The sequence below is a fragment of the Lethenteron reissneri genome, chromosome 38, assembly GCF_015708825.2.
Source record: "Lethenteron reissneri isolate LAM-NWPU_2019-01 chromosome 38, ASM1570882v1, whole genome shotgun sequence".
In the NCBI taxonomy this organism is placed as follows: domain Eukaryota; kingdom Metazoa; phylum Chordata; class Hyperoartia; order Petromyzontiformes; family Petromyzontidae; genus Lethenteron; species Lethenteron reissneri.
In genome coordinates this window covers 12,747,283-12,763,515 of record NC_083816.1, presented here as the reverse complement: position 1 = coordinate 12,763,515, position 16,233 = coordinate 12,747,283, and the positions used below count along the sequence as shown (strand labels likewise).

The window sequence follows — 16,233 nt, the reverse complement described above, 5'->3', positions numbered from 1 at the left end:
TGAAACCTGTCCTGGGATTCCCATAGGTTGACTCAGGCATAAATTAATAATCTGGTGTGGCATGTAATCAATGATATTGGAGACATAGTGGAAAGGCAGGGTGCTGGTCCAAATTTGCCCTTTTGTACAATTGTTACGCCTTAATAGGAGCTCACCAACAGCATGCAGCTCGATATGTTCTATAAGGATGTTTTCTTGTTCTTAAATAAAATATATATGTACACTTCACCTGCCAGGCCCATTATTTTTATAGGTACCTCCATGCTGTTAAATGAACTATTAATTATAATTGCCTCACGGGGTTGATGGATAGCTTTTGGAATTGGAAAGATTTTTCTAAAATTGCCATTTACATTTTTGTCAATTTTATTTTATGAGCTTGGGCAGGTGCAAATCTTTGTTGCAGTTTTATATGCCAACCCACCCTGCAAAGAGTTTGTATTTTATCTTAGCAGAGAGAGCTATCCGTGTGCCCACTGCCATAACAACATGCTTCGGAGCGTTTAATAAATGCGAAAAAGAGCTTACGCCGTTAATTATAAATGAAAGTTTTTAGGTGTCCATTGATTGAAATGCAACACGCAATATGACTGTGTGCTTGAAGAGCTTAAGAGCTAAACATATTCTTTGTTCTTTGGTTCTTTCGGTAAAGTCGCGTGGATATAAAAAATGAAGTGTGTAAAAATATCACGACGTTTCGATCGCAACACATCAGGAGAAGGGGTTAGCCTCTAAAGGCAAACTGTTTATAAAGGTTTGGAGATGGGCATAGCTCAAGTTTATCAGCAGCACCAGCAGCATGGGCGGGGCAGCGATGCCAATGCAGTAAAGTGTTCGCCAGGAAATCACTGCACCCTGCTCCACACACCACACTGCTGATAGTGGAGGTCGATTGACAAGATAACACAAGTCAAGTCATGACCCAAAGTGGTTAATGACATTTTTCCAATGATTGCTGAGTCTATAACCTTCCTCTCAGTAGGAATTGTGTCTGTGTCTGTATATATGTGTAGAGGAGTAGAAGAGAGTAGTGGCGTCATGTGCGCTGTCCGGTGCGATGGCGTCACGGGACGTAGGGTCATGCACGCTGGACAGCGCACATGACGACACAGCTCCTCGAGGATAAAGGGGGGACCCCATGACGTAAGCGGGGTCGTAGCTGGAGAGTAGTAGGGTCGAAGTAGGGTGGAACGGGGGGAGCCAGGGGCAAGAGGGTATGGATAGGGGATAGCACAGCGCCAGGGCTGGACGTGGCTGTGCTCCTCGGTCGGCCGTGTTGGCTGATCCCACGGCCGGCGCAGAGGAGAGGGCACGGGGCAGACGGCTGTGTTGGGACCCAGTGGGACCTAGCCCGGGACCCCTAACCCCTGGGAAGTGGTTCACCCCCCCCCCCCCCCCGTTTGTTGTGTAGCCCTTAATAAACGGCGAAAGCCCTTAACCTTACCTCCGTCTCTGAGTGAGTCGTCGCGATCTCATCTACATATGGATGGCTTCATGAACCAATCTTTGTTGATAGCCAATAGGCTTGCAAAGTACCATCGTCTTAGAGAAATCTATTTCGTGTGAGCCAGACGCATTAACATAATGATCAGCCATGGCCGAAATAATGATCCTACCGTGTTTCCAATCTGCCTTATGTTCACGAACATGTCGCTTAGTTTCTCAAATGTAACTGCTGCCGCAGACACAGCTTAGTTTGTAGACCCCGGGATATTGCATGTCAGGAATCTTGTCCTTCACAAATGGGATCAGATCACGAATTGTATGTACTGTGTTAAATCGGACCTGAATCTTGTGTTTGTTGATGATTTAGGAAATCTTTTTGGTTACCCCTGTTATGTACGGCAGGTTGATGGTTTTTATTGGATCCTCAGATCGCTCCTTCGTCACGGTTGGGGTGATGGCTTTGCGGATTGTGTAGTCAGAATATCCATTCGCCTTGAGAGCTTGGTGTACGTGCTTGAGTTCACTGGTTAGGTGTTCATGGTCGGAGATACATTGAGCTCTATGGTGTAGTGTTTTGATGAGGGAATTCTTTTGGGATGGATGGTGGTTGGAATCAGGCTTTAGGTAGGCGTCCGTTGGGTTACTTTCCCGTAGACAGAATGGCTCATTCAGCCATCTGGTCTCTTTTTGATTTGGACATCCAAGAAAGGTATCATGCCATCCTTTTCTACTTCCATGGTGAATTTGATGGCTGGGTGTACGTACCTCTTCCACAAATACGGACATAGAGTGGATGCCTGGATGGCGTCTGTCTCAAAAAAAATTCCATGAAAACGTTGGCTCCAACTGGAGATAAAGGGGAACCCATTGGGGTGCCTTCAGTTTGTAGAATGTTCCATTCCAGGTGAAGTGTGTATTGGTGAGGCAGTGTCTCACCAGGGCTGGTACATCAGCATTCAATCCTTGTTGGACCAAATCTTCGATGATTGCAATGGTATCGGGCACAGGAACTTTGGTGAACAAATAAACTACATCGAAACTGACGAGTAAATCACCTGGGGACAGTGAGGTGTCTTTAATTGGCGATACCAGGTAAGCTGAGTTAAGAACAGAAGAGGTGGTCTTACCAGTGAATGGCTGCAAGGTTTCAGACAGATATCGGGCAGCTGGTAGGTGGGTGAGCCAATGGTGGAGACGATGAGACGAAGGGGTGTACCTTCTTTATGGATTTTTGGTAAGCCATATAATCTGGGTGGTCTAGCAGCAGAAGGTTTTAAGGAAAACCGTTTGGTCTGTTCAATTAATGAAGCTGAATCAGTGATGATGTTGTTCGTTTTTGTAATGAGGCTGTTGGTGGGATCTCTTTTAATTTTTGTAGGTCCTGAATTTTGTTATTGTACACGGTTTTGTCCATGATGACTGTGGCATTGCCAGTGTCGGCTGATCGGATGACGATTTTATCCCTCTTTTTTAATTGAGATAACTCAAAACGTTCATCCTTACTGATGTTGCTGACTGGTATCTTAGCGCTTTTGAGGGTTGCAGCGATTTCAGATCTTGTCACATCTGCAGCGATGTGTCACAGCTAAACATAGCCAGAGACCTATCTCTCTTAGTGTGTTGTCCTTCCTCCGCACCTTTGATAAGCACGATTGGCTTCATATGGTGCAAAAGAAGTTCAACATCCGTGCAAGTGAGACAACACAAAGCATAGCAGGTGGAAGACCAGTATATTATATTAAAGATTCACTTCGAAAAACAAATAGATAATCATACAAATATTCAGAGATGCTGCAGTGGTGTATTGGTCAGCACACTGGACTTCAGAAGTCGCCAGTTCGATTTCATCTCCCGGCGCGGCAGTTGGAACAATGGGGCAAGTTTCTTAAAACCGCACGGGCTCTGTATACACCCAGCAGTGTGAATGGGGTCCCCATTGAGTTGATCAGCAGGTCGCGTGTGGTGGGGTAGTGTGGGTACGCGCAGCTCTTCTAAGGCGTGCAGCCAATGTGGGGAAAAAGGCCAAATACTCTCTAGAGGAGCTCTTACAGAGCTCCCTGCAGTGGCGGTGCTTCCGCCAGCAGTAGTGTGAGCGAGCAACACGCAGGGCTGTACCTTAACATTTTGGTACATTTTACTATTGAATCAATATAAAGTGGGGTTCCATCGTTTATTGTGCAAGATAACAATTATCCGTCAGGGTGGCTCAGTTTGACCGCATCTATCATCTAGACGCACTCTCTCTGAACGTTCGCTTGGACCTAACTGGAGCCTCCAGCGTGGAGCACATCTGCGCTGGCGGTTACGAGAGTGCAGTTTTAGGAGCGGTGTCACACGATAGGAACAATTGGGGCACTTCCCCGCAGTTTGCTATATTGTCCGACACAAAAAAAGTCAGAGTAAAAGGCATTTAAGTTGACAAATTGCTTGATTGCCCAAAATAGGGGCCAATCATGGTGCATTACACGTATCGACGGCGTGTGCTCGCGACATTTGAGATGACATTCTTTGGCGCTGCACGCCGGGTGCGTGCATCCGCGCAACCCCACGGAATGTCCAACATTTAGTATTCCAGTCACCTCACGGCGGAGCAGCCCAAACGTGTGCGCGCATGTGGACCCGTGACCCTGTGGGGAGCGGTAGCGTGGCGGTTACCGTACTGCGCAACGAACAGCCACCAGTGACGACTATCTGAACCAGTCCTGGGCCTCCCCTAGGTCGACTCAGCCTGAAATTAGGACAAAACATGCTGCGATGTGTAAACATCGTCACTTAGGGAGACAAAGGCGGCCTAGCATGGTGCTGGCCACCCCACCCCCCTAGTGTCCCGTGCCAGCCTTCATACAGTGAGGGAAAAAAGTATTTGATCCCCTGCTGATTTTGTACGTTTGCCCACTGACAAAGAAATGATCAGTCTATAATTTTAATGGAAGGCTTATTTGAACAGTGAGAGACAGAATAACAACAACAAAATCCAGAAAAACGCATGTTGGCAATCACAAAGGTCAGACGTTTCTTGTAGTTGGCCACCAGGTTTGCACACATCTCAGGAGGGATTTTGTCCCACTCCTCTTTGCAGATCTTCTCCAAGTCATTAAGGTTTCGAGGCTGACGTTTGGCAACTCAAACCTTCAGCTCCCTCCACAGATCTTCTATGGGATTAAGGTCTGGAAACTGGCTAGGCCACTCCAGGACCTTAATGTGCTTCTTCTTGAGTCACTCCTTTGTTGCCTTGGCCGTGTGTTTTGGGTCATTGTCATGATGGAATACCCATCCACGACCCATTTTCAATGCCCTGGCTGAGGGAAGGAGGTTCTCACCCAAGATTTGACGGTACATGGCCCCGTCCATCGTTTCTTTGATGCGTGAAGTTGTCCTGTCCCCTTAGCAGAAAAACACCCCCAAAGCATAATGTTTCCACCTCCATGTTTGACGGTGGGGATGGTGTTCTTGGGGTCATAGGCAGCATTCCTCCTCCTCCAAACACGGTGAGTTGAGTTGATGCCAAAGAGCTCCATTTTTGTCTCATCTGACCACAACACTTTCACCCAGTTGTTCTCTGAATCATTCAGATGTTCATTGGCAAACTTCAGACGGGCATGTATATGTGCTTTCTTGAGCAGGGGGACCTTGCGGGCGCTGCAGGATTTCAGTCCACGGCGTAGTGTGTTACCAACTGTTTTCTTGGTGACTATGGTCCCAGCTGCCTTGAGATCATTGACAAGATCCTCCCGTGTAGTTCTGGGCTGATTCCTCACCGTTCTCATGATCATTGCAACTCCACGAGGTGAGATCTTGCATGTAGCCCCAGGCCGAGGGAGATTGACAGTTCTTTTGTGTTTCTTCCATTTGCGAATAATCACACCAACTGTTGTCACCTTTTCACCAAGCTGCTTGGTGATGGTCTTGTAGCCCATTCCAGCCTTGTGTAGGTCTACAATCTTGTCCCTGACATCCTTGGAGAGATCTTTGGTCTTGGCCATGGTGGAGAGTTTGGAATATGATTGATTGATTGCTTCTGTGAACAGGTGTCTTTTATACAAGTAACAAGCTGCGATTAGGAACACTCCCTTTAAGAGTGTGCTCCTAATCTCAGCCTGTTACCTGTATAAAAGACACATGGGAGCCAGAAATCTTTCTGATTGAGAGGGGGTCAAATACTTATTTCCCTCATTAAAATGCAAATCAATTTATATCATTAAATCCTTTATATTAAGTTCGCTTGCTTGCTTGCTTAGGACCGTGCAAATATTTCGATCGTTTTTTAACCCACTTCCCGTGATCCAATCGAGCTGATATTTTGCACACAGACTCGTTGTGCGTGACAATGAATTTTCGTGAAAAAAATGTCCAAAATTTTACACTGTTTAGGGGAAAAAAATATTTATTTACCAATTGGTTAATGCTGGCACACAATCATCTGACCCATATGTGGCAGCCATCTCAAGCCAGAGGACGAGAGGACTCTAGCCGCCCCGATGCCACGCATATAAAGGATTTATAGTGAAAAACTTTGTTTTTACGGGTTAATTTTTTTTTGACATGCGTTTTTCTGGATTTTGTTGTTGTTATTCTGTCTCTCATTGTTCAAATAAACCTAACATTAAAATTATAGACTGATCATGTATTTGTAAGTGGGCAAACGTACAAAATCAGCAGGGGATCAAATACTTTTTTTCCCTCACTGTAGGTGCTATTCGCTAATAGCACTTGCCTCAACAATTTGTTGAGGCTATAGGGGGAGTCTTTGTGACCCTGCCAAACCATCAGGCAGGTCTTGCTGTGCAAGCAGTGGCAAAATAAATTAGCCGTGGGACAAAATGTACGGAAATAAATTTTAAACTGATGACTGTTTGTTGACGGTGTTCATATAAAAAAGACCCCCACCGCATGTCTGGGCGACTCAGGGGAGTGAAGTTCGCGTTATCATTACTTCGTCAGCCCTTCTCACAGCCTCAACGGAGGGTTTCGTACAACAGCATTTATTGTACCAACCAAACACCATGCAACAACAATTTTCAGAACCAACCAAAAGGCTGCTAACAAATGTTTTAATTAGCGACATTGCCACATTCAAAACCGTTCCTTTCTCCGTGCCCCGTGTGGCCTGGGTGCCTACCCAGACGAGGTTCACCCCTCTGAGCGGGACTCTACAGTAGCTCTGGGGATTGCAAGTCAAGAGGTCGATACAAATTGCAGATTGTTTTAGACATCTTTTTTTTTTACAATACTTGCAGGCAATGTGTTTAAATGATAAATGCTAAAGCCAAAAGGCCCTTTTTACATTAAATGAAACGCGTGTGCATGCGGTATAAAGGATTTCGGGTCACTGCTCTTCCAAAGCGAGTGACAGTCACAAGGCAAAGTGATTTCTTGCTCAGATGAGCATTGAGGTGGTGCTTATCTCCCGTTTACAGCCCTGAGTCAGGAGTGGATATTCCACATTCCTGTGGTCGGGGGCAAATATTTCGTAGGACAACCACTTTTGACTTCCCCGCAAAGGGGAACTCAACCTATCAAACCTGGAGGAACGATGGGTCTGGGTCAACCCCCGTGCAGGATTTTAACTCGTAACCTTCCAGTCACTGCCACTCGCTCTAGCTCCGCACCAGCTGCAATGGATTCAGTGACAGTCAAACTGGCGTTAGAAGTGCATTCGATATGCACCGGTGCGCCACTGTGAAAAGCGCACTCCGCAGGTGTCCCAGCAGCCAGTGACAGGACCAGTCACTCGCGTGGTCAGGTTCCAGGTTAGGGTTGCTGGCCCGCCGGTTTGTGACTTTGCTGTCTCCTTTCCGTGCCCGCAACCAAACATCAACAGTGGCACCATACAAAAGACCCTTGGTACGGCGTGCACCGTGTAGGATGCATGCTTGGCCGTTGGTTGTATTTACTGTCCACCTGAGCAACATATCCACTGATATTTACAATCCTGCGTCGGACAGTGGGGTGCTGGCCCAATTGGGGGAGCCTAAGCAGAAATTATATTTATTGGGAGGGCCCCTTTTTTTATTTCTATAAACTCTCAGTGAGATAACAGTAGAGGTCGAGACGACAGTACGAGGTGATGTGATGAGATAACACAAAATCTCGCACAAACTGAGATGTCATGAAACGAGAAGAGACGTGTAAACAAGAACAACAAAATAGAGATGAAATATATTAACTGTTGTTTGTGTATTAATTGTCTTGTTTTTGTCATCAGAATGAAGCGGTCGATGCAACACTGTGAGGAGGTGCCTCCGGATAGCGGGGCCGGTGTTGAGAGCGATCACCATGGGCCTCGCAGCCCTCTTGCTCACAGCTGAGTGGGCAGCAACCTCAAGCTCTGTACTCAAGCGTGGATTCACACAACGGCTTCCGAGGAGGCTCAATGAATGGCTGCTGCTGCTGCTGCCTGCGTTGTAGCAGTGGTTTACAATGCGCCCTTGGCTTTGGTGGCCACCGGATCTGGCGCGGTGCACGGGCGTCGCGGAGTCGACCGCGTGGAGCGGCTCGGCACCGGAGACGCTCGCGGGCGGCTCGAGGGTCCCTCCTGCCCGAGGAGGGGCGGCGAGGGGTGCCCTCCGCTCCCACGCCGCATGCTCGCGGTTGTTCAATCGGCATCGCTTCCAGGCAGCGCCAAGGGCAGATTAGCAGCGTCAGGCAGTAGCGAGGCGTTTCGAGTAAAGCAGCCGGCGCCGTGTAACTGCCGTCGTGAAATGACCGACACACCGCTCGGCTGTGCGTGCATGGAGGGGGCTGGCGTCGTCCGCGTCGATGGGTCACCTTGAGTCAAGGCATTGAGTCAAGGCATTGCCTCGCCGCTCACTCTTGAGTACGTTTGCTGTCGGCGCGATTGTTCTTACAGCCGCGGCCTCTCCGTGGGTTCGCAGTCGGGGGCGGTTGCTGTGTGAAGTCCCAGTTGAGTAAAACTGCGGGGGTATTTTTTGTGAATTCGGCAAAATGTAGATCATGACGCCGGCACACAATGAATGGCGTCACTCTTGTGAATGGTGTCAGGGGATCTTTGATGACCCAGTGTGAAACAGGTGGCGCGGAGTACCGTATGGTAAATACACCCGCACGGTAATAACCAGGGCATCTTGCCGGCTTCATATGCTAAACCCATATGCTAAACACACACACAGTGAGATCCCCCGTCAGCCTGCATCAATTGTTGGGAGTTTTGATTGACACGCAGGGCAAGTCTTGCTTGTCCTGGAAGTGGCTGAAGGGCAGATAGATACGGGCCTCTTGTTCGGGGGGTGTTCATCCACAAGTGGATTGACCAAGAGCTGTAAAGCAGTGCGGTTTATATTGTGGTGGCAAGAGTGGGACAGTAAGGGTGGGGAAAGGAGTGGGACTGTGCCGATGTTCACGAGGAGCATCCTCAAGTGTCGTATGTGTTGGTATGTGTTTATAATGCATGAAATTTACTGTTAAACTTAGTAAACCCCACAGAGATTTTAAGTGGTGGTGGTTGTAAAAGCACAATTATCAGAATATTTATCCTGGAGGAATCTGATCTGAGCTATGAAGCTCTGTTTCACAGATGTCCAGTCGGGGCGGCTAAGCAGGTTACAATTAAGACTGAGTCGACCTAGGGGAGGCCTAGGACCAGTTCAGATACCACTTTTGATGTTAACCGTGGCCAATCGAATGGCATTCACTGCACTTGTACTCCCCATCGAATACAAGTTCTGCTAGCGAGTAGCACCCTTTGACGGTCGGCATCGCACATGAGGGGGTGGGGTGGCCAGCACCACGCCCGGCCACCTTTGTCTCCCTAGTAGCCAAGTTTGCACATCACACCAGATATTTGTTTGAGGCTGAGTCGACCTAGGGGAGGCCCAGGACCGGTTTTTATAAACGTCACCAGTGTTGGCCATGAGCGGGAATCGAACTCGGGTTGCCGGGTTTGTAGCACAAAGCACTAACCGCTACACTACCGCTCCCCATCACACACACATACACACATACACATACACATACACATACATACATACACATACATCACACACATACATCACACATACACATACATCACACACATACACACACATACATCACACACGCACACATACACACACACATACATACACATACATTACACACATACACACATACATCACACACACACATACACACACACACATACACACACACATACATACACATACATTACACACACACATACACACATACATCACACACACACATACATCACACACACACATACATCACACACACATACACATACATTACACACATACACACAGTCATACACACACATACATCACACACACACATACACACACACACATACACATACATTACACACACACATACATCACACACACACACATACACACACATACATCACACACATACATCACACACACACATACACACACACATACACACATACATCACACACACACACATACACACACATACATCACACACATACATCACACACACACATACACACACACATACACATACATTACACACACATACACACATACATCACACACACACATACACACACACATACATACACATACATTACACACACACATACACACATACATCACACACACACACATACACACACATACATCACACACACCTGTGTGTATGGAGACGTGTGCCTGACTATATTTGACTACTGTAAGTGCAAATTTTGACAGGAACTCGTTATATGCGGATCTACAGCAAAATGTCAAAGGTCTCTCCCCTGGCTCTACATTTAACAGCTTTGGGCCTTGTGCGCAGATGTCGTCGGTGCCCATCGGGTTCACTGCCCCCAAACCCTGCGAGCAGCCCAGTGCCCCAGGGCTGCCCGGGCCTGCGCCACGAGGGGGCGCCCGGGAGCGATTGGACTGCGACCTCCTCCAGCGCTCAGCGGATCCCGCAATCAACTCGAGGGCCCCTGTTGGGCTCACGTCGCGTCACGGCAACAGTTCGAGTCAACTCAACGTCCTTTGTTTAACCAGGCGAGCGCCCATTGATGTCCATTATCTTGCCCCCGCAAGTGAGATGTACTATTCGGTTAGTATTGTTTTGCTGTTCAACAGTCAATGTGGAGCCTTGGGAATCAGTGGTGTGGTGGTTAGAGATGTGCACCCTACAAACCCCAGGTACCCGAGTTCAATTGATGGCTATGGCTAACGTCAGTGAACCGGTCCTGGGCCGTGTGCCCCCCCCCCCCCCCATGTCTCCGTCACCAGTGGTGAAGTATGTTCTATCAATCCCCGTGGTTTACACAGTGGGGGAGTCCCTCCATTAAGCAGTCGATTGCCGAAGGGCTCAAGATGATTGTTTAATTATTTTGATTCCGCTGACGTTACATTTCAAAATAATCGCAATTATCTACTCTTGCAAATAATATCGCAAAGCCATTCAATGTCCGCTTCGCAACGGATTACGACGCGCTTGGGAACATCCCCGTAGGAATGAGCCAGGTGGCTTCTGTGGGAATTGTAGGAATGACGACATGCAAATAACCGACTCAATAATTGATGTTCGCGTATTTTCACACATGTTGGCGCTGTCTGTCCATTACCAAATCACCCGGAGGTGAGCAGGGTGGTCTCTGGAGAATGCCTGAACGGGAGACCATCTTGGATAACGGGCGACCACCTTGGATAACGGGCGTCAGAGGCTGCTTTGGGGGCTCCGTTGTGCAGGGCGGCAAAGGGCAATGTAGAACAACTGTACTGTACTCTTCTCCCATGTCTGTGCTCCTCACCTTCAACAACTCGCAGTGACCAGGGTGGTGAAGTATGGTCAAATAGCCCCCCAAGACCTCATTCACAAATGGATTGCTCAGAGAGCTGTACAGGTTCGGATTAGGGATGTCTCTGTTCTATACACGTGCACGACCATACTTTGGTGCCTTCACATCCCCTCAGAAAGATGTCACACAATTATAACTCTGCTGTAAACTCATTGCGATTCAAATGGCTATACATCACAGCAAGAAAATTAAGGCATCATATTAATTCATTCATCTGCCAGCCAGTCAGTGCCTCGTGCCTGTTTAGTCAAGGGCTAATTGTAATCCTCTACAGTATTCCCTCGTTATTCACGAACTTGCTATCCGCATTTTTGGCTATCTGCGAATCGCATCAGGAACTCTACAAGACTGCATTTTAAAAATACTATTTATTACTTTCATATTTATTTTGTATTTACTTTGTTTATTGTAAAAAAAATACGAAAATGTTCATGTATTTAATAGCTTATGTATTATTTGAGTTAATCCCTTAAAATATATAGGTTTTCGTAGACCAATATCATCATCTGCGAAATTTTCTATTCACGAGTATATCTGGAACGTATCCCTCGCGAATAGCGAGGGAATGCTGTATAGTACATTGATGCCGGATTCTTTCACCAGAATTTACACAAGGATGTGACTTGTTAATTTTATTGTTAAATTGTGGCATTGCAGATACTGCAAAAAAATCACTGCAACGTTTAATGACGTCTCAAACATTTATTTGTATATACAGTATGTTATTTTATCATACATTTGTTCATAGCCAGCGCTTTTATTCGTAGTCTCGCGGGCAACATGCTCAGCATTCAGCCATGTCAAGTTGGGGTGGACGGTTCAATTCCCACCATGTGTGCTAGCTTCTTCCACAGAGAATTACCAGAGCCAGGATTGCCACGGGAATAGCAGCGTGCGGCAAGAGACCAATGCTGCTGACATCACGAGAGGGCATAGAGCCGTGAAGCGACTCGTGAAGCCCCCACAGCATGGAGTGGAGCATTGTATGGGGCCAAGACGTGGACGCTGCTAAAGAAAGACACAAACTGATAAGTCTGGAGATATGAGTTGTGGCACCGCATTGATAAAATCAGTGGGATGGAGAAAGAGTGAGAAATTAGGACGTTCGATGGCAGGTTCAGGAGGATAGAACTCTCATTAGAATAAAAACATAGCAAAAGATGTGGACTGGGGGATATCTGCAGAATTGAAAGCTTTATGGAGGAAGTTCCACAAGGAAGGCTGTTGGGAAAGAGGCCAAGAGGTATAAAAATTAAAAGTCTACTCGATCACTGGAAGGGGGGGTCCATAGAGGGCAATGAAGACGTGAACTCCGAGCCAGAGAGGATGGAGAGAGTTTGAGACAAAGACGCTGCCGTCTGGCAGAGGGATTAAACGGGACTAAAGATGAATCTGCAAAGTGGTGGCTGAAGACTCCGTAATATAATTTGTAATTACAAAGCATTATTTGTCAGCATCATGGCTCAAATACACCATCTTGAAATTACTCCCAAAAGACATTGAAAATGTAACTTAACTATCTTTACCCATGGTGAAAATATGAGATGTATCGCAATGGGATACCACCTCATTAAATAAAGGATATCTGAACAAATGAATAACCATGCCTTTGGAAACACAGGCCCCGGGTCTACATCTCTCCAGACTCTCACCTCCAAAAATAAATGACAATGAGTTACATCATTGTCTATTGGCAGATTATACTCGTCAATGAATTGCCTTCGTGATAGCCTTGTACTGTAAGAATGGAGCAATTACCAACTCTTCTAAATCAGTTTTTTTTATATTTCTCTTTGTCAATCTACTGCTGGATAATAGCCTCCCCACGTTGTGCCGGTAATGGGGTTTTTTGACGATACTTCACCACTGGAGATTGGTGGAGGCAGAGCTTAGGACCAGTTCAGCTATCACTTACCACCGATGTTTACCGTTTCCAGGAATCAGGCTTGCCTGGTCCACAGAATGATATAAGGAATGTCTCAAACATCCTGGTGCAACGTCTCATTTGCAGTGCTGTGGCGATAGAATGTGGATCACATGGTATTATGCAATGATTACATGAATTCAATTGACATAGTCAGTACCAAAGGTGAGCCTGTGTTAGACAACGCCGCTTACTTGAATGGCCTATTTACGCAGGTGAACCTGCCAGTCATTTCCAGTCATTACAGCTCATTACGGCGATATCATTAAATGTGACCACATGCGCCGTTAATGGCCATAAGTGGCACTTTGTATGTATGGAGCGTGTAAGTTTACCCAGCAGCGGGAAAGCTCAATCACGTCTAACAATCAGCGGACGTAATTGCAATGATTTGCATTGTGTAATGTATGCACAATTGGACAGCAAACTGCTCGTGTACGGAGAAGCTTTGTTTAGCGTGGGGGACACAGAGGGCGAATGCAGGCTATGTGATTGGAATCTTAGGACCACACTTTGAGTCGATAACCCCCGTAAAGGATCACATTTCGGTCAGTGGTAGATAAATGTGCAGAGCTCTCCGATGCATTTTCAGCTTGTTGCGTGCAGAGAGTTTGGCGTGATGTCCGAATATTCAGTTTTTTTTATGAAACTCCCAGCAATGGATACAACCCGACAACTCATTGGAGAAAGCCTACAGCGGAAATACATTAAATGCATTCTTTTTTTAGATGTTATGGATAGCTACGTGCAATCACACAGTAATATTCACCATCAAGTCACGTCGAGGCATATCTCTGCCCAACATGAGCAATGGGGTGACACGTATCGATACATGAGCAGCCCTGAGGCAGCGTTGGAAATTCCACATTCCCACAGTCGGGACCAGGCTCTTCATGGGACAGTTCCTTCAGTTTGCCACAAAGCGAGTGTCGCTGGACTGAGTTGACTTTCTTTTTTATCAGGATTTGAACCTGCAACCTTCTAATTGTGAGTCAGACCCTCTCAGTAAAGTGTCACCAGCTCTACGTTTAAATGTGATTTACAATAAAGCAGCTGCTTTGTAATCAGCTGTTCTTCTGCGATATGTAGAACCATCTTCACGATGGAGGTGCATAAATTTAGCTAAACCTATCCATCTCTCTGAAGTTCGCTGTCTTTTTGGGGACAACGTTTTAATAGTTTGTGATAATGAGAGTGGCACAGGTGGTGGTTGTGATCGTAAAATGAAACGTTTTGCTCTCATTTGCGAAGCAGCATGCCACCAGGGCAGTTTGAACCATTACAACCAGATTATCACTCGAGATAGGAGCACGCACCGCGCCTTAGCGGCACGCTGTGCATGTCGCATATCACTGGTTTAATTTCGCTAGATGATGATAAGCGCTTTAATGTGCGATGAATTCATAATTCCCACTATTCGTTCTGTATTTTGGATATTAGACATTCAAAAACACTATCTTCATTATTATTTCAGTTTATACGTCTGTCACGTTAATAATACCTGCTAAAGTTGTATGCAGACAAATAACCTGTGATTGTTTAATTACACCAATAGACCCTTGAATAAACGTTATCCAAACCATATAATGTTGATAATAATTCCACACATTACAGAATCGTTCTAAATGTATCCTCTTGATATCAACTTATTGTACATATGCCATGAGCCATTGACAGTGGACATATGTGTACACTTGTGTTTTATATTGCACAACAATTTACAAATATGATTTACTGGCACAAAGTATAGCAAAACTTTGCACAAATGTAACCATAAGCCACATGTGTATCTACATACGCACTGTATATACAATACATACAACGTATGCGTTATATATACGGGAATTTGAAATAACCGGTTGCAAAGTAGTGTTTACAGAGATATGTCGGTGTATTGAGCTGTAACTCACCTGCGTTAGAAGAATATCTAATCTTCGTTGATGCCACCATTGCCTCTCCTTGCTCTGCAACTCTTCTCATTTCTGGCTCAGTCCCATTGTTGAGGATTTTCATTTGAAAAATAAAATAATCAGCCTTGTTGCACGCGTCTTGCGTGGGTGCATTTGAATGAGCTCTTAACCAACAGATAACGACACAGAAGCTCTTAAGTAGAGCAGCAGCGATCAACAATGCACGATAACAATTGTGAGGCAGTATTAATTCTGTGTATATAATTGCATGGACTGCTCTGTTCTGCAGGCAAATGCCCGGCTGCGTTGAGGGCTCAGACCACGTCGCCGAGCGAGCAGCTTGAGCGCTGCTCTGCTCAGAGTGGCCGCACGCGGCTCGTGGCTGCGAGGAGCTGTGCCCGACTGCCGGGGGGCGAGAGAACTCACGCGCGGCGCTCAGCCCTTCCACTAGGCGGCCACGGGGCCCTGGGTCGGAATTTCCTCGGCACACTCGTCACAACAAAGATCTCCCGCGTAGCCTTAAAGGGCTGTTGGAGAAAATGTCCTTAGCTATAACCGCATTGTTAACATCCATTTCAATGTGCCTCCCTGCTCAACAAAAATGTTGAGCAGTGCCTATCTCTGTCACCAGCCCTGAGCTAGTGATGGAAATTCAACATTCCAATTGTGTGAACAAGTCTGTCCATAGGACAGCCATTTAAAATAAATTTGGTTGAATGCAGATCTTGTACATACAGCATAACGTAGTCCCTTCTTATACTGAGAGTTATTTAACATAACATTCCAGGCTAAGAACTTTTTTGGTTAACCTTTTATTTTTGTTGTTAAAAGTGTAAACTCCATTTTACAGACTGTTATTTGACTTTTTTGCAAAAAAAATCTTTATCATTTGTATGGGCGTCAGAGTTCGACTGTCAACAACTTGTTTCCTGTGATTTTCTGTTTGTACTGGGGAATTTGTCAATTTATAGAAGCATTTAATTGGAAATTCCACTGGTACACACAGGAAAATTGCTGCTGCATGCGAGATATCTTAAAGGGCAGCAAACAGATGATACGCCAACCATAGCATCCCCCAATGATGCACCACTCCCAAAATGCCATGCTGCTAAGGTCATATTCTTCCAATCCCAAATTAGGATTCTTTAACTTGTGTGTGCGATTTTCCA

General features: G+C 46.1%; 1 protein-coding gene across 1 annotated transcript in view; it reads right to left on the bottom strand.

The window, feature by feature from the left end:
• The window catches only part of LOC133351718 (hyaluronidase-2-like), a 41,751-nt gene extending 25,718 nt beyond the window's left edge, over positions 1–16,033 (bottom strand). The window contains exon 1 of the mRNA XM_061567140.1: positions 15,065–16,033. The gene's annotated coding sequence lies outside the window, so the exon portion shown is untranslated. The remainder of the gene's footprint in view (positions 1–15,064) is intronic.
• Between the last annotated feature and the right edge of the window lie 200 nt (positions 16,034–16,233).